This window comes from Suricata suricatta, chromosome 15 (assembly GCF_006229205.1).
Source record: "Suricata suricatta isolate VVHF042 chromosome 15, meerkat_22Aug2017_6uvM2_HiC, whole genome shotgun sequence".
Taxonomy (NCBI): domain Eukaryota; kingdom Metazoa; phylum Chordata; class Mammalia; order Carnivora; family Herpestidae; genus Suricata; species Suricata suricatta.
In genome coordinates this window covers 12,274,238-12,293,091 of record NC_043714.1, presented here as the reverse complement: position 1 = coordinate 12,293,091, position 18,854 = coordinate 12,274,238, and positions in this window count along the sequence as shown.

The window sequence follows — 18,854 nt, the reverse complement described above, 5'->3', positions numbered from 1 at the left end:
ATTTTCCTGACTCTTGGAATTCTTTTTTTTTTAATTTTGTAATATTTATTTATTTTTGAGAGAGAGGAAAACAGAGTGTGAGTGGAGACGGGGAAGAAAGAGGGAGACACAAAATCTGAAGAAGGCTCTAGGCTCTGAGCTGTCAGCACAGAGCCTGATGCAGGGCTTGAACCTATGAACCACGAGATCATGACCTCAGCCAAAGTCTGACACTTAACCAACTGAGCCACCCAGGCACCTCCTGACTCTTGGGATTCTATTCTATGATGACAGTATTTCTGATCAAGTTCTAAACCTGGCTCATCACTATAGATTAAAAACCATGATTTAGGATGTATGGAAAAGAAAAATGAGAGATGCAAGTCTCTCTCAGTTATTAGTTGAATATCCCTAACCCTCTGTACTGACTCCAGGATATGAACTCACTTAGAAATGGGATCACTGAGAATATAATTAGGCAACTTAAAATGAGGTCATACTGGAGCAGGATATGACTGATGGTCCTATAAAAAGATGGCCACGTGAAGACAGATACACAGGGAGAACGCTTAGTGACAATAAAGGCAGGGTGCTGTAGCTACAAGCCAAGGAAAGACGAAGTGGCCAGCAAACCAGCAGGAGCTAGAAGAGGTAAGGAAGGGCTCCCCTACAAATCTCAGAGGGGGTACGGTCTTGCTGACAACAATATCAGCCTTCTAGCCTCCAGAAACATGAGACAATCACTGTTGTTTTGAAACAAGAGGTTTGGGGTGCTTGTCTCTTCACCCCACTCTGAAAGCCACGCCAGAGCAAGTGCTGTTGCAGTCTGTGGTCATTGTCGCAGCCCTCCGGAACTGATCTCAGGGAGGCAGCAATGAACAGCAGCGCACCCTCCAAAATGCAGTACACAGCACGAGAGTGACTGCCAAACACTGAGGCTGCCTCCCATCCAAGGACTTGCTAGGAATCCAAGGCCAGAGGAGAACAAACCCAGCAGCATGACTGAGTTATATCTGGGCTCTGCCGATTTGGCCTCCAATCTTTAGTATGTTCCCCAATCATTTTGGTCTTCTGTGTCTTAATGTTTGAAGTGGGGTATTATAAGGCAATAATATATGCCTTATAATATTGTTGTAGGATTTGGGGGGAAGTGTATACAAATTACTCAATAATTATTATCATAGTAACCATCAAGACTTCAAAGTATTTATAATCCACAAAACCAAATGCATCAATTAACATCGATTGATAGCTTTGTTGAAATTATGTTCTCAGCCTCTGTGGCAATTTTCCTAAAAATACTTCCCGGGCCCCATAATTACTGACAACTCATTTTACAAGTTATGTACATGTTGCCTAGGCCTCTACAGGTGGAATCTGACTTTGTGGCCAGGAATCTACCCTAGATTGGACTCTGCTTTGAGCTAACACAGCGTATAAGGGTCATGACTAACCCAAGGACACGGAGAGCCACCCCAGCCTTACTCTACAAAGGAGCAATGTTAGGAACAACCACCATCGGGTGCAGACTGCGGGTCAGACATTACCGTGAGTTTCAAATCTATCATCCTATGCTATTCTCACAAGTGTGGAATAGCCCTGTCCTTATTTTGGGATGACTAATTAGAAGCCCGACAGATGGCTCAAGTAACCTCCCCTAGCAAGTGGTAGAGCTGGGATCCTAATCCAGTTCACGCTAATGCCAAGTCAGGCTTTTACCCACTATATTTGTCTAAGATGTCGTTTAGCACATCCCGTTGCATCAAAATATCATCCGGGTTTTTTTTTTTAATCAAAATGTTTCACAATCCCACCTTTCCTCATATTATCCAGATCCCTAGTAAATATAACAAAGACACCCAGCTGGTACAGTGTCAGCAGGCTGAGAGCCCCACGACCTGCAGGACAAAACAAGAAGCCTTCATTTCAGTGGAAGCTGCTTCCCAGAAGCTATTGAGAAGTATCAACAGTCTCCACACTGTCGTGTGATATGTAATGTCCTGGGAACAGCAGCACTGTCCTGTCAGGCTGCCCGGTTGCCTGGGGGCTTTTGCCACTTCTGTGTTGCATCAGTGGACACAAGCTCATGGTGCTGCATCTAGTGACCCCAGCCACACTCAGCTTCCACAGAAAAAGTGAATGTGGATCACTCGCTCTGCAGCTGGGTGAGCCTGCAGCCCAGAGACTGGAAAAAGCAAAATGCAGAGAGTTTTCAAAGCATTGAAAAAAAAAAAAAAAAAGAGGCACCCAGGTGGTTCCGTCAGTAGAGCACTGACTCTTGATTTCAGCTCAGGTCATGATCTCACAGTTCATGAGTTCGAACCCCACATCGGGCTTTGTGCTGACAGCATGGAGCCTGTTTGGGATTCTCTCCCTCTCCCTCCCTTTGCCCCTCCTGCACTCATGTGCTGTTCTCTCTCAAAAATAAACTTAAAAAAAGTTTTTTAAAAAAGCAAAAAGAAAGACTGTTCTCTCAATCACATTGCTACACACACAGGTACTGAGAATTCCGCAAATAATTCGGGTAATACCGCCACTGCCCAGAAGGAGTTCCCCACCCAGGGCACCAACCCAACACATGCATCACTGCAGACTGCCAGCTGTCTGTGCTACTGTGCGCCGTGCAGCGAAAGGCTGCATGCAGTTCGATGTTACTCAGAATGACCAGTTTGGACATTCCCAACTTGTTCTATGGTTTTCCCTCCTTGTACTGTTTCTATGAAATCTACCTCAGTCTTTGTTTTCATTCTCACTGCTTTTATTTAACTGCAGTATTGCCAACATTTGATGATGAAGTGAATTTTTTTTTGACCCTGGAATTTACTGAATATCCTTTGAGAATTAGTAGTTTACTGACAGCAGCTATGCCCAATGCACTCGGTTCTCTGATTCTCTAAGAGGCCCAAGAGGATGGACCAGTCTCTTTAGTGATTACATGAAGCGGTTCTCCTTTCCTACCTGATGATTACAGCTGTTTCTGTGATTACTTCCGGGGCTGTATCGGTACTCAGAGTCCTTAGCTTAGCAAAACTGATGAAACTCCCCCAGCCTGCATGTCAGCATTTGGCAAAGAGCAGGTCAAATGACATCTAACCCTAACAACTCATGTGCAAATTCACTTCATCTTTTACCCTGTAATTTAATTTAAAGTGGTGTAATTTTTTTAAGTGAGGTAAATAGACCAGAGTTTAAAAGAAAACAACCGTGTAAACCTGACTCAGAAAGTAAGTAAGATATCAGTTAAAATGATAATCCAAAGATGACACATTTGACACCTTCTTCCTGAAATCCAACCACCCAAACAGTGTTGATGCTGTTAACAGTCAAATGAAGCCCAGATAAGATGTAGTAAAGCTGGAGAGGTAGAGGGAAATCTGCACTCAAAATCTGCAAAGTAAAAACTACATTTTCAACAGCTTTAGAGCTGCAACATGATTTATTTTTATACTTTTAAGCAAAATACCCTGAGAACTATCAGGAGTTGCCTTAATGTCATTTTGATATGCCCTGAGTGAGAATTACTCCAAAATGTTTTACTCTACTTACTGATAATCCGTATCTGCTCTGTAAACAATCACCGTTACTTACTTGAAAAATACACACCAACTTGATACCTAAAGTAACTGAACAACTTTCTATGAGAAAATGGTAGAACGTGAAATGCAAAACTGGTTAAAGTCATCTAAGGCCTTTTTAATTATTCTTTTACTCATAGGGAAGAAAACTATTTTTGACTCTAGAAGACTGATTTTAATGGAAACAAAATATACTTGATTTTTATGAAAAAAAATTGCTAAACTCAAATTCCCAATGATTAATTCAGAAGGAATTATTAACATCAGAAAAATATAATGGATTTACTTGAGATTTGTGTATATTTTTATACAACCTTTTGTAATAGATAAAACATTTTTAGTTTGTAAAAATTAAAGAGACACCTTTGAGGACCATACTTAATCTTTAAGCCATTCATATCCAATGTAAAAAACGATATATGATATTGATAATTCTATTTACATTTATTAATATATTTGCATTACTGCATATCAGCAATCTCATATGATCCACCCTGTTGAAACAGTTGTCAGAGTAACAAGAAGGGACTAGGAAACTGCAGCGTCAGGAGGACTAAACTCCTCATGACAGAGGTCTTCCGTGGTGCAGACCCACTGACGATCTGGATTAACATATGCAGAAAACAATCTACTTACTTTGGTAGCTGGCTAACTGACATCATTCTCTACTGCTTTAACAGCCTGAACTTTTAATTTAACTTAAAAAAATATGTATCTTTTACTCTCAACAACAACATTGGTTCTAAAACAACCGCCAATACCTCAAGTGTTTGATACTCGGTGACTTAAAATTTGCTACTTGAAAACATTTACGCATGCTTATGTTCTCTGATTGTTAGGAACTTGAAATTATTTAGACCCTCTATTAAGCTTTTCTCTACCAATAGGCAAAGACCACTCAACCAAGTACAAGTGGGATATTCAATTATAAGTGGGTTATTTCCTGCTTTTAGATTCTTGATATATACATGGGTTCAAAATTTGATTCCTAGATCTCAGATTATATGCTTGAGTATGCTATTAAGTGTTTAAATAGCTTTCTTAGTACATTTCTCTAATTTCTCTATAAACATGTGTAAGATCATTTTAGATTTATAAAGACTTGGTATTTTGAGTGCATTTTTATGTATTCTTCCTTTTTATTGGATATACATAATTATTCTCACTGGTCTTCATAGAACTCTATGCTTCTGATTGTAACTTTTTAAGAAATACACAAATGAAAGTATCACTTTGAAAATTTGGTCGTTTACTAAATATTTTTAATTTTATATAATTTTTTAAAATTATTTATTTTTGAGACAGAGAGAGACAGAGCATGTGGGTGGGGCAGAGAGAGAGAGAGAGAGAGAGAGAATCTGAAATAGGCTCCAGGCTCTGAGCTGTCAGCACAGAACCTGATGCGGGGCTCAAACCCATGAACCGTGAGATCATGACCTGAGCCGAAGTCGGGCGCTTAACCAACTGAGCCACCCAGGCACCCCTAATTTTATATACTTTTTAAGAGTAGCAAATAATTGGTAACATGTAAGGTATTCAACAGATAATATATTTTTATATTATATTGTATTTGTATGTAATATTTCTATGGGCTATGTAAACCTGATTGGCTCAACAGGCTTCCAGATACACTAACAGATGGCTGGTATTACTTTCATTTTTCCAATAGGGAAGCAGGGCCCAGAAAATATATTGAGCTAGGAAAGATGGAACCCTGCAATCCAACCCCCAGTGTTCTACCTTCTTAAATCAGGCACTGCTTCTCCCATTGTGTTCTCTGAATGGTAGACTGGTCAGTTCTTTAGCAAGAGAACATTATATGTTCTAACGTGTTTTGCTCACAATGAATACTATAGTCCCCCTTTGAAGTTTCATAATGCCCATTAGTTTGGTATAAGCACTGAAAAGTTCTACACAGAGACACCTGTGACATCTTGTTTACCTCGGCCTTTCTATTGTCACGGAATTGTTTTTAGAATGAGCTCCTCTTAATAGTCCATGGAAAATGCTTCAAAAATTGTTATGCTAGAGAAACTAGGCTTACGAGGTTATGCTCACATTAGTATGTATTTCTTTCCTTCTCCTTCTCCTTCTCCTTCTCCTTCTTTTGGTATATCAATTCCCAAGAACTTATCCATCTTATAAGTAGAAGTTTGTACCCTTTGATCAACTTTTCCTCATTCTTCTCCTCTCTGGTCCCTAGCAACCACCATTCTTCTAGAGTTCAGCTCTTTTAGATTCCATGCATAAGTGTATAACCATATATAAATACATTTTTAGACATAATACATACATATATATTCCATATGTTAATACAACATTTGCCTTTCTCTGCCGGAATCATTTCACCGAGCATTATGTATATGTATATCCACATCTATATCCACATCTACATCTATATTTATATCTGTACCTCTTGCATGTCCCTTATCCACTCATAAACAGGCAGAGAAAGGCAAATGTTGTATTAACATAGCTTGTTTTCACCTCTTGGCTACTATAAATAATGCTACAATGAACATGAGGATGTGGATAACTTCTTGAGATAGTCTTTTCATTTTCTTTGGATCGATACCCAGCAGTGGAATTGCTGGATAATACTGTAGTTCTAACCTTAATTTTTTGAGGAAACCCTATTCTGTTTTCCATAGTGGCTGCACCAGTTTACAATCCCAGCAACAGTGCCCAAAGGTTTACTTTTCTCCACACCCATGTTAGCACTCCTAATCTCTTGTCTTTTGGATGGCAGCCATTCTAAAAGGTGTGAGCTGATATCTTATTGTGGTTTTCATATGCATTTTCCTGATTATTGGTGATGTTAAACATCTTTTCATGTACTTATTGGCCATTTGTATGTCTTCTTTGGGAAAATATCTGTTAAGTCCTCTGTTGACTTTTTAATCAGATTCTTTGCTTTATAAAGCTTTTGAGTTGCAGAAGTTCCTTGTATATTTTGGACATTGACCCCTTATCAGACAGAAGGTTTGTAAATATTTTCTTCCATTCCACAGATTGCCTTTTCAGTATGTCATTGCAGATCTTTACGTTTCGATTCTGTTTGTGGTGAATTAATGAATTCCTTTAGACGGTGCATGTTTCTTTGGTTTTGTACATTCCTTAAGATATTGCCATTTTCACATCTGAAGTAGCAGTCACCTCCTCTAGTCTTTACTATCTAACTTCTGGAAAGAACTATCTTCCATCCGCCCTGCTAGAGATCCTGAGACTTTTTCAGATCTCCTGTGGACAAGCTTGCTCCATACTCCCTGCTTCTGTAGGAGCAGGATTTTTAAGCAAGCACGCACTTTCTCTGCCCTGCAAAGCCAGACCAGGCGCTGGCAGTCTCCTTTTTGCTTGCTCCAGGGTGGTGCTGTGTGCTGAAGTTTTGTTTATTTTTGTTTCCCCGGGCTTGCAGATTTAGGCCAGCGTTTTGCACATCCTCACTAACCATCCTCACGAGCCCACCCTTGCTGGCACTGGGAGCATGCACAGGGACCCTGTCATGTGGTAGGAGTTTGTGTGGGTGTGGCACACAGAGGGCTGGGGATGCCCAGGAGCCAGCTTCGAGAATTCACGGGTAAGGTATCCTCAGAAGTTCATGGGCAGGCCTCCCAATGGAGGCCAATGACATAATTAGTGGGAAACAACTCCCTTTGATACATTCCATTCTGTGCCCTGATAAGAATGAGCCTGTCTGGCAGCATTTTGAATAGCCAGGAAGGTGGGCACTTGCTCACATGCTCTTACTCTCCCTTGCAAAATAAATGACGAACCAAGAAGGGCTCTCTTTGTACCGAGCTGGGCTGCCTTTCTGGGACAGGCGATGCAGGGAAAGCCAAGCTGTCCCTATTACCCTCTTTGCAACATCCAATCTCAGATATTTTTTCCTCCAATGGTGTGCTGGAACTTCTCTGCCAGCCGCCTAGACTTCCACAAAGGCTCTTTGTCTCTGGGTGACTGTCTAAATCTGTGTTCTTCAGCAGCTCCTGAGCCATGACTGACATGGGCCATTCAGGATCCATAGCTGAAACCAAGGTCTTTATGCCTATTACCCCATACACAGATGGGTGAGACTCTTCCGGAGTCCCATGGCGATGGTGTTGAGAATAGGCCTAAAGCGAAATGGGTCTGTGGCCAGCTCGTCAAGGGTACAGTGCTGTTTCTAGGTTTATAGTTGGGACACAGAAATCAGCTATCTGAGAGTAGAGGTAGCTGCCTCCTCACAATGGCTCTCCTCAATCTTAGACTACACAAAGGTTTCGCCATCACCTACTCGGATCCCAAAGTTCCTACAAAGCACTTTTGTCCATGGACGGATACAAAATTATTGCTGTTGACAGGGAAATATGAGTGATGGGCATCTTTGGCCATCTTGCTGACATCACACTCTCTTAATACATGCTGAACATCTCTAATCCTGAACACCAAGACACATGTGTGTATTTTCTTTTTATTCTTGACAACTAAGTGGAAAGTATTAGAGCATGGAGATGTCTAGGACTCAGAAATTTATTTTTAGCTCATCTTCCAAATGATGTGCTAACAAGTATGATTTGCAACCAGGAATTACATAAACATTGATTCTAAGAATTTTAGTACCCTCATTAAATTTTAGTACTCTTTTTAAACCTACTAAAAAGGGCAAAAGAAAGAAAATGCTCTTTCCTTACAGGATCTTCCTGATGAATACAACAGGAGTAATTAAAGGCCACTGCCTGACACCACACGTGGTCATATGCAGGGAGTGACAGAGCTGCCACAGCAGGTGGCTGAGGGGGACTCCTATTCAGTTGCCTTATATGGACTAAAAGCCAAAGAATGACCAAGGGAAGCAAGGGACAGAAGGCAGCATCCTTTCATTAAATAAGCAACTAAGTTCAACTTTTCCCATCGCAGCATGATCATCAACTCTGACAGAAGCTGGAAACACGAGGAGAGGATTGTGAGGACAATGTGTATGTGCGAGAGACTAAATTCAACAAGAATACTAGTTGACTTTGACTCTTTATTCCTTTGACTTCCACTTTCCACCTCACTTGTAACACTAACCTCAGTGAAATATGAATGAAAGGATGATTAGAGTTTTAAGAAAAGAACGATTTACTCATGAACAATTAGTTGGATAAATAAAGTATCCAACATGTCAATGCGCCCTTGAAGTGAGCATCCGTTATGGAATTGATATAGTTTTCAAACTGAATGATCTGTTCTTCTCCAAACAGACCCTAAGCTTTCCAAAATCTTTGCACTAACTCATGTTACTTCTGCCCAGGGCTGAAATTCACTTTCTTTCACAGAGTGTAACCAAAGCTTTCCTAAATTTAAGGCTTTAGATGAAATGTCATTCTTTTCTCTGATGCCTTCCTTACTTTCCTTGTCCAGAAGGGATTTTGTCATCCTTTGCATTCTGATATTTTTACTGTATTTCTTTCCTGACATCTGATACTTTCTATCATGAATTGTATTTATTCGTCTACATGGCTTACTTCATTTAAAAGCAGTCAACTTGAAAAAGGCTGAATCTGTATCTGGGTCACATTTGTTTGATGTTTGCCCTTGAAACCAGCCCAATGTTTTCTATGCATATATGCTCAATCAATATATGATGAGTTCTGAAATAATATGTTTAAGCTGGGAGCTCTATTTATCTTCTCTCTGCACTCTTTTTCATCTGAACAAGGACCAGCTCTTCCCACAGTTGCATAACTCACTAGTAAGATGGATATATCCTACATTTACATTCACTCCTTCAGATTCCCCAATTCTCTTTTGATATTTAATATTATTTAGTCTCTTTTTTCTTCACAAACATCCTTTAGATGAAAATTATATAAATAAGTCCTATTATGGAATCAAAGAGTGTCTGCAAAATATCTTTGGTCTAATGTGCAGGTTTATCTCCAGCATTTGAAGCTTGCACCTTTTGCTACAAATACAAAGGATTCCTTACCACTCCTCTTGAACACATTGACCTTTCCTACCTCTTGTATTTTCTTCCACCTTTGTCTGTCAGTCCTAGTTTTCTGAGAAACTCCTTCTGGCTGCTTCAAACATGAGGAAACTTTCATATCCTGAGCTCTGACAGCATTTTACACTGCTTTTTACCCTTGGAATAGTTGAATAATGCAAGAGAATAAAGACTATAATTTGATATTTAATAGAAAAAATGTTGGCATTATTTACACAAAACTGTTCAACTTATGCAAAGCAGAACCTATTCAAAGAGTAGGTGAGGAAATCAGATTTTTCCAGATAGTGTGAAGCACTAAGAACCACCTTTCTAAACAATCTGCACTTTTATATAGGCAGCGAGTTTCTCAGCATGTTGGTTAATATGTGGAAAACGTTTAGTAAATGAAAGGAAAAGGGCATCACCATATTAACTACTAAAAGGTTAGAATAGAATAAAGGAGGCACTCTGTTTCCAAATGTCAGAGAAGTGTCCGTCTTAGGAAAAGAAAGTCAAATGATGAGCAGTTTCTTACAAAAGGTGTAAGAAATAAGATCAGGGACTTCACTATAGAAGGGAGAGAGATGAGAAGTGGCATTTTTATTAAAGGTTTGAAAAATAAACAAATAAAATACTATGTGTATGACTTCAGTAGCAATTTCAGGAAATGGCTGGGCAAGGTATGTACACAGATGCTGTTGTATAGCTAAGGAAGGGACTTGGTGCACATGGCCAGGTCCTTTCAGGATGTGGTCTGGTCAGGACCTAGGAGGGTAGGGAGGAGCTGACCATGTTGTCACTGCTGTCAGTGTTTCTTCAACTGGGGTGAACAGACCCCTCGGCGGGGCGGGAGGGGGGGGGGAACTTCAGCTAATTGTAAATCATATCAGAAAGAGACTTTTAAAACTCATCTATTTTATACTTCATATAACTAGTACTATGTCATGTCATGGACACTATTGCTTAGAGGACGCTAAAGGGGGCTGTGCTAGGTGCATCCATCCTACCAAGACCGCGTAAGTCACACATGCACCCCTGAGGCTGGGCCTATGGATAAAATCAGGAAGAGAGCGTGTGAAAGAATCAAAGTTGAGACACAATGTCTCAAACTGACAGTTCTCCAAAGAAGTACTCTAGGTTTACTAAACTTGTAAACATTCTTCCTTGACCATTTTGTTTTGGCCATGTGAGGCTTAATATTTGAGAGGAAGCTGGCATATCTTAGTGTATACTAGACTGCACTGGAAAAGTGTGAGTGAGTGGAAACAGACATCTACTCAGCCAAATGTGGAGCTGATTTCCGTACCCACGTAGGAAAGGAAAAATCATTCTAGCTTATATAGATATTTTAAATATGTTTTGTGGCACTAACTTGGAAGCAAAAGAATTTCTTTAATAAAACAATACTGTAAAATTTTATACTTCTCTTCCCTCTACTACACAAAAGAGAGTTATTTGCATTTATTAGTACATGTTTATTGCTCCATAGGAATAATGCAATGAAACATTATTAAAAATTCAATTTGGGAGGGTTTTAGTATTCATTCTAGCACCAAAGCAATGTCTTCAAAAAAAAACACATAAAAATAGTGTTATTTTGTAATGTTTATAATTTCTCCTAGTGATTTTCAGCAATTTACTACATCTTTCCTCTTTCTGCTTCTATAATTTACTTCCTTCCTTAGAAATAAAACTTAAAAAGGATCAAGGGATATTTCCTGGTAAATGATTTGTAATTATTTTGTTTTGCGGGGGGGGGGAGGGAGCAATAGAGAGAAGGGGTAATAGAAAACATCCCTCACATAATTGGTTATAATGAAGATGGAATAGTAGGATCCAAAGGGATGGCACTTATTATATACAGAATTCACTGAAATGCTTTACTGAAGCAAAGAATCAAAATAGAACTCAGTCTTATGAAATACAGAATATTAAAAGAAAGACTGTATCTGTATGTGTGTATGTGTGCAATGTGTGTAAAAAGAGACAGATAGTGAGAGAAATGTAACTCCTCAGTGTAAGAAATGTGAATTATCTTTCATAAGTACAAAGCATGATTATTTCAAATATTGTATACTGCCAATAAATCATTGTCCTCAAGTAGGACAACAGAACACTACAATGTTTGTTTATATAATACATTACTGGATTAATAAACAACAAATGAACCCAGGCCTCTAAAAATGCAAGTGGGATTAAATAAACACAAAGTAACCATCAAATATCCCAACCCCAGATCCAAACGTGCCTAGAAGTAAAAAGAGTCATTTCTTTCCACTCTAACTTCAGAATGTGCTCAACAAGTGGACTGGGATAGAGATGAAAGTGAACAGGATACCAAAGTTCTAGGCACCCAACCGAATCTGTGTGGAGGTAGGAAGGCTCCTCCCACACCATGAAGAAGTGCTCTGGACATCAGCTCAGTGTCCTAAAATCCAACTACAGAACCCACACACTGAGGGCTCAGTCCCCAACAGTGCCTCCCCACATATCCTCTCTTGAGACACCAGTCACAAGCCCAAGTTGTCACCTGCCTTCCTGACCAACAACCGATGGATATTGGAGGCTTCAACAACCACCTCTTTGGATTTGATTAATTTGCTAAAGGGGCTTACAGAACTCAGAGAAACATTTTACTTGCTAGATTATCAGTTTATTATAAAAGGATGCATAGGGCAGGAAGGTATGGAGGACGGAGGCACAGCTTCTATACCCTCTCTGAGCACCCCAGTCTCTCCAAATTTCGATGAGTTTATCAACTCTGGACCTTCCCTTTTTGGATTTGTGTGTAGGCTTCATTAATAGACATGACTAATTAAATCACTGGCCACTGGTGATTGAACTCAATCTCCAGAGTATCGCCTCACCCCAGAGGTATGGAATGGGGTGTTAAGTTCCAACCCTTTATTTATTTTTTTAATGTTTTATTTATTTTTGAGAGAGAGAGAGAAAGAAAGAGAAAGTGCACCATGCATACACATGTATGAGTAGGGGAAGGACAGAGAGGGAGACCAAGGATCTGAAGTGGGTTCCACACTGATAGCAGAGAGTCTGATGTGGGGCTCAAACTCACAAACGACACAATCATGACTTGAACCAAAACTGGATGCTCAACCAACTGAGCCACCCACACGCCCCTTCCTAACTCTTTAATCCCAGGATTGGCTCTATGAGCAACCAGCCTTCCTTAGGTTTCCCAGAGCTTTCCAAAAGACATTAATTAATACAACAAAAGATGCAGGGGTGCTTGGGTGGCTCAGTCGGTCGAGCACCTGACTCTTCATTTCTGCTTGTGTCATGATCTCCCATTTGGTAAGATCAAGTCCCACATTCACAGCACCAAATCTCCTTGGGATTCTCTCTCTTTTCTTCTCTCTGTATTCCTGCAACTTGTGCTCTCTTTCTCTCTCAAAATAAACTTTAAAACCTATATCAAAAGACATATCACATAGACTCTTTCATCACTTAGGATATCCCAAAGGTGTTATAAATTATGTGCCAAAAATGTGGAGAAAGACCAAATATATATTTCTTATTATAAATCACAATATCACAGATACTAGTAACCTTTCTAGTGTGTGGAACTGAGGCATAAACAGGTATAATTCAAATACAAGACTGAAAGTGATTTGGCCACAGTGGAGGTAATGGATAAGTCTACAGAGGATGAGAAGTGAGAAATCAGTGTTACTGAAGCCTATCAGAGAAGTCTGCATGGAAAAAGTGTCTGTTTTATTTATTTATTTATGTATTTATTTATTTATTTTTGAGAGACAGAGAGAGACAGCGCAAGCAGGGGAGGGGCAGAGAGAGAGGGAGACACAGAATCTGAAGCAGGCTCCAGGCTCCGAGCTGTCAGCACAGGGTGCGACACAGGGCTCGAACCCACGAACCATGAGATCATGACCTGAGCCGAAGTCGGACGCTTAACCCACTGAGCCACCCAGGCGCCCCAAAAAGTGTCTTTGATTAGGACCTCTGACAAGCAGGATTCACCTATGTAGAAAAAGATGAAAATGGGGATGTGAAATTACAGACATTAAGCACCAGCACAAGTAAATCAACAAAGATAGGAAACATGAGGTGAATGCTCTGTGATAAAAATAAAACAGCTTTTTAAAAATGAAAACAAAAACACAAATGTTTATAAAGATAAGTAATATATGGGGCGCCTGGGTGGCTCAGTCAGTTGAGCATCCGACTTTGTCTCAGGTCATGATCTCACTGCTCATGAGTTGAGTCTCGCATCAGGCTCTGTGCTGACAGTTTGCAGCTCAGAGCCTGAAGCCTGCTTCAGATCCTGTCTCTCTCTCTGCCCCTCCCCTCTCACACTATGACAAATATAAATAACATTTAATTTTTTTAAATAATATACTAAAGGGAAGCAATATAGCCAAAATTAAACATTCACCATATGAATGTGTTTTTGCATTTAAAAATGAGAATGCAATAGAATTTTGAAAATATCTATATTTGTAATACCTAATAGGATATTTAAACTTCTGTATAACTAATTATGAGAGTAAGAAAACATTACGTGCCCATCTGCATTTCATTAAATAGTAAAGGATTTAGAATTCTAAAGAGAGTTAATACAATGTTTCCTTCTCAGTAAATGAAAAAAGATATCTTTTCGGTATTCTTGACAGTTATTATTTACATTTTGAATTCTTTAAAATGTAGGGCTGTAGGGACTTATGTATGATTGCTACAAGCAAATCAATTCAATAATGGCTTCCAGCATTTGCTCCTATCAGGCCAACTCTACACCAACAGAAACTATAAATATAGACCATATGTATGCTGTGTATATATATAACTTTTATGCCAAGGAATACAATAATTTTGATGAAATGGGCAAATTCATTTCAAGATAAAACCAAATAATATACAAGATGAGATGAGAATAATAAAATGAATATATTCACATACATAACAAACTGAAATCATGGTTGAACCATATTTGCAATGAAAACCCCAGGCTCAGAGGCTTTTGGGAGTGATTTCTATCAAATATTTTAAAAAGAAATGATAAACTGCAGACAAACTCCTTCAGAAAAAGAAAAAAAAATGAACGAACCCTTGTCTAAGAATTTTATGAAGTTGGCTTATCCCTAATAACCAAACTTGAGAAAACAATTTCAAAATAAGCAAGTTACAGACAAATCTCCCTCATGAACATGGGCACATATACCTTTAACAGAATACTAGAAATAAATTACACACACACACACACACACACACACACACACACACACACACAAATAATGAAGGCTAATGCCACAAAATCAAATATGATTATCCCAAGGATGAAGAATGTTTTCACACATAAACAATATAAACCCTACTAACAAAATAAAAGGGAAGAAATCTTACCATTTTTTCTTTATGAATTTATCATTTTAATAGATTCAGTAAAATCATGTATCAAATTCGAACACCCATTCACAATAAAGTATCTCAGAAGACTAGGAATAAATAGTTTTAAAATCTGTTAAAGGACATTCAAGAAAAACTAGAGATCACATCATCTCTTTTGTTGACATACTAAACTTTTTCCTCCTAAATGTAGGACAGGGCAAGGGATGCCCAGTGTTATCATTTCTATTAGTGTGCAAAAGAGCCTAGTCAGTGAAACAAGGGAAGAAAAACAAAATATATAAAGATAAGAAATGAAAAAGTAAATTCCATCTACTTGCAAAATCCAGTTTCTTTTAAATATTGAAGACCTTAGGAATGTATAATACAACGACAAGAACTAATAAGTGAATTTAGCCAGGTCACAGATTATTAAGAAAATGCATGTAAATCAATTATATTTTCTATATACTAGCAGTATTAGGGAAAAAAATCCTCGGTTAAAGAAAAAGCTATTCAGTGACACTTGTTAAAGCACTGCAAGAAAGACTTGATTCAAGGGAGCCCATGTTACAGGTGCAGGGACCCTTGCAACAGGGCCCTGGAGGGGGCGGAACGGACTCAACTCTGTATACAGCACAGGCAAGTGGGAATTTATAACCAAGGAGAGGGGTGGGGGTCAGTGGATGGAAAATTACTAAGAGGAACATCAGAGGTAAGGGGGGATTTGGGTGAAGCTGGCCACACAGGAGGTTTGCAGAAGGCAAGCCAGGAGATCAGACATCACCTGGGCTGGAGGAGGAGAGACTTGACCAGATACCACGGCAGATCACACAGGAAGAAGGGAGGATTCGAGCTAAACTAACGTAGCAGGATTCCTGCCAAAATTGGACAATGCAGACATGAACACAGAAGTCTGAAAGTAAAGGCTACTTGAAAAGTTCAGGGGAGTCTGAATAGCATCTGGTTAAGGAGAGAACTTTTGTCAGTGGCCAAGTTTTAGAAAATGAAATGTAAGAAAAATGATTCACAACCACATCAGCAGCATAAAAACACTTACTTAAAAATTAACAGATATCATAGAAGTCTCTATATAGAAAAGTACAAAATATTGCTGTTAGAAATTAAGGAAGACCTAAATATAGAAAAAGAGACATATTTGTGGATTAAAAGACTCAGCATTACTATGTCTATTTTCTCCAAATTGCTTTGTAAATTCAATACAATCTCAGGGAGTTTTTGGTGTCTTTTACTTTCTCCTCATCCTCTTCCTCCTTCTGCTAAGAATCAATGAACAGCATTTAAAATTTATAAGGAAATGCAAACAACCTAGAATATTCTAAATAACTTTTTACTTTAGAAACAAAAGTGGTAGAGAGCTACATTATCAGATTTCAAGCCTCCTATAAATATAAACAAGAATACGCGATACTAGCATAAAGATAAAGAATAGATTAATGAAACATAACAGAGTTTCCAGAAATAGAGCCACACTTATACAACTCACCCATTTTCTACAAGATAATCTAATGAAGGAAAGGACTTTGGAAACAGACTTTGTGAGCAATTGGATGTGCATTCAGAAAATTATGAAGCATTTTTAATTGGAAATTAAAACAAAAATTTGTGGCTGCAACTAAATGAGCACTTATAGGGATAAATATCACAGTAAAGGTTATATTAGAAAAAAATAAACTTACCAAATAGGTGATCTAAGCTTCCACTCTGAATATCCTCAGGCAAACGTGCTGTGCCATCTCTTGTCAAGAAGTTGAAGGCAGTCATTCTGGTAGAGCGGAAGGCAGTGTTCAAGCGACCCAAGGTTCTCAGTGATGGAGACAGCACCCGTCCAGGTGGCCAAGACTCCCCAAGTTCAGGGGACAGACTAATCTGCATCTGTATTCCAGTCCTGTTACATCAATCTCTCACCTCAGGCAGGTGCGCTAACGTCATCAAGCTCCAAGCCTCTCAGTTTGGAAATGAGACAACAATGTAACAAATATCCAAATGTGCATATGATATCAAACACAATAAAATGTGTTTATCTGCGACCTTGAGAGCTTTCCTAGGTGACCTTCAAAACCAGCACACAGAGGGCAAGGAGGGCCAGAAGAAAGAAGCAGGCCCGATTGGTGGGAGGCAGGTTTAACGAGCAAAGGAACTTAGGAGGCTTGTCTTGCTCCGCCACAAGTCCAATGATCCCCATCTGGAGAGCTCCAGCCCTTTCCGCCTGAATCTGAAGTTTACACACGGGCCGTCACGGGCTTAAAGTGTAAGAGGCACGTCAAGTTCACAGGGCGTCGACAACACATTACTCTTTCAAGGCTGCCTCCCTGAAGCTGACCCTGGTGAGAAGACATTCCAAGGCCAGGGCGAGTGGGAGGAGCCTGTGATGGCCCAGGCTGGGGCTGGCGGCAACGGGAGGTCACATGGCAGTGACGTGCTCTGGAGGCCCTCCTCCAGCATCGCGAGAAGAGCTTCGGGAGGCCTGAGCCCGGCGGGAGGGCTCACGTGGGCACGTGTTGGATGCGAGTGTCATCCTGGAAGGACCCGGAAGGGACAGGCTGGTTCTCCCCGGAGGTCGGGGTGGCTTCAGGAAATGCTCTTGCTGACATCCCGAGGTCGCCTGGAATTCCAGGTGAGGCTGAGCTGGGTGGGGACGCTCTCCCTACCCACCTGCAAGTGTTTTGCTTGAGGAAAAAGTAACTCAGTCTACTTAAGCTTTCTGTTGTCTTGGAGAAATAGCTGGTGAAAACAATGATTTTTTTTTTATAGAAATGAACATCACTTTCAAAAACTGTTTCAAAGGCAACACTGTTCATCATTGGTATATTTAACTCCTGCACCCTCTTATTAACAAAAGAAATTATAACCTGTTAAAGTAGAATTCTGAAAAGTTAATTCATTTTTCGTACATATTTTCTACTAGCTACATAGACCTTTCGTACTTGTTTGGTACTAGGAAAAAAAATGTAATGTCTCTTTGCTAGAATATTTTTTCCTGAAGGTTTTCCCTAGGAGTGAATTTGGAACATTGCAAGTGTCTTTTCACAATAATGATTTTATCTTTTTCTCTTTGATAATGTAAAGTATGTAATTTTGATTTTTAGAGTTAGACTATTTCCATCTTTAATAGTTGGAGATTTCATTTGGACCTGGGATTTATTTCATGGTTTGGAAATTTTTTTTTTGTCCAGGTAAATTTGTGTTTATAACTCTTCTTCCCTGCCTATTCAAGTCCTAACAAATACGGTAAATGATGAACATGGTAAATGATCACAAGACAGTAAGAAGACTAATTTTTATTCACACCTAATCAGCTCTCTTACCAAATTATCAATCTATATAATTTTTAAGGTGTTGTTCTCTGCACTTTACACTTACTATCTGTTCTTTTCTTTTTTTAATAGTTTATTGTCAAATTGGTTTACATACAACACCCAGTGCTCTTCCCCACAAGTGCCCTCCACCATCACCACCACCTCTTTTCCCCCTCCCCCTTCCCCTTCAACTCTCAGTTCATTTTCAGCATTCAATAGTCTCTCAAGTTTTACATCCCTCGCTCTCTCCAACTCTCTTTCCCGCTTCCCCTCCCCCTGGTTCTCCATTAGGTTTCTCCTGTTTTCCTGTTAGACCTATGAGTGCAAACATATGGTTTCTGTCCTTCTCTGCCCGACTTGTTTCGCTTAGCATGACATTCTCAAAGTCCATCCACTTTCCTACAAATGGCCATATGTCATTCTTTCTCATTGCCATGTAGTACTCTATTGTGTATATATACCACATCTTCTTGATCCGCTCATCAGGTGATGGACATTTAGGCTCTTTCCATGTTTTGGCTGTTGTTGACATTGCTGCTATGAACATTGGGGTACATGTGCTCCTATGCATCAGCATTTCTGTATCTCTTGGGTAAATCCCTAGCAATGCTATTGCTGAGTCATAAGGGAGTTCTATGGATAGTTTTTTGAGGAGCCTCCACACTGTTTTCC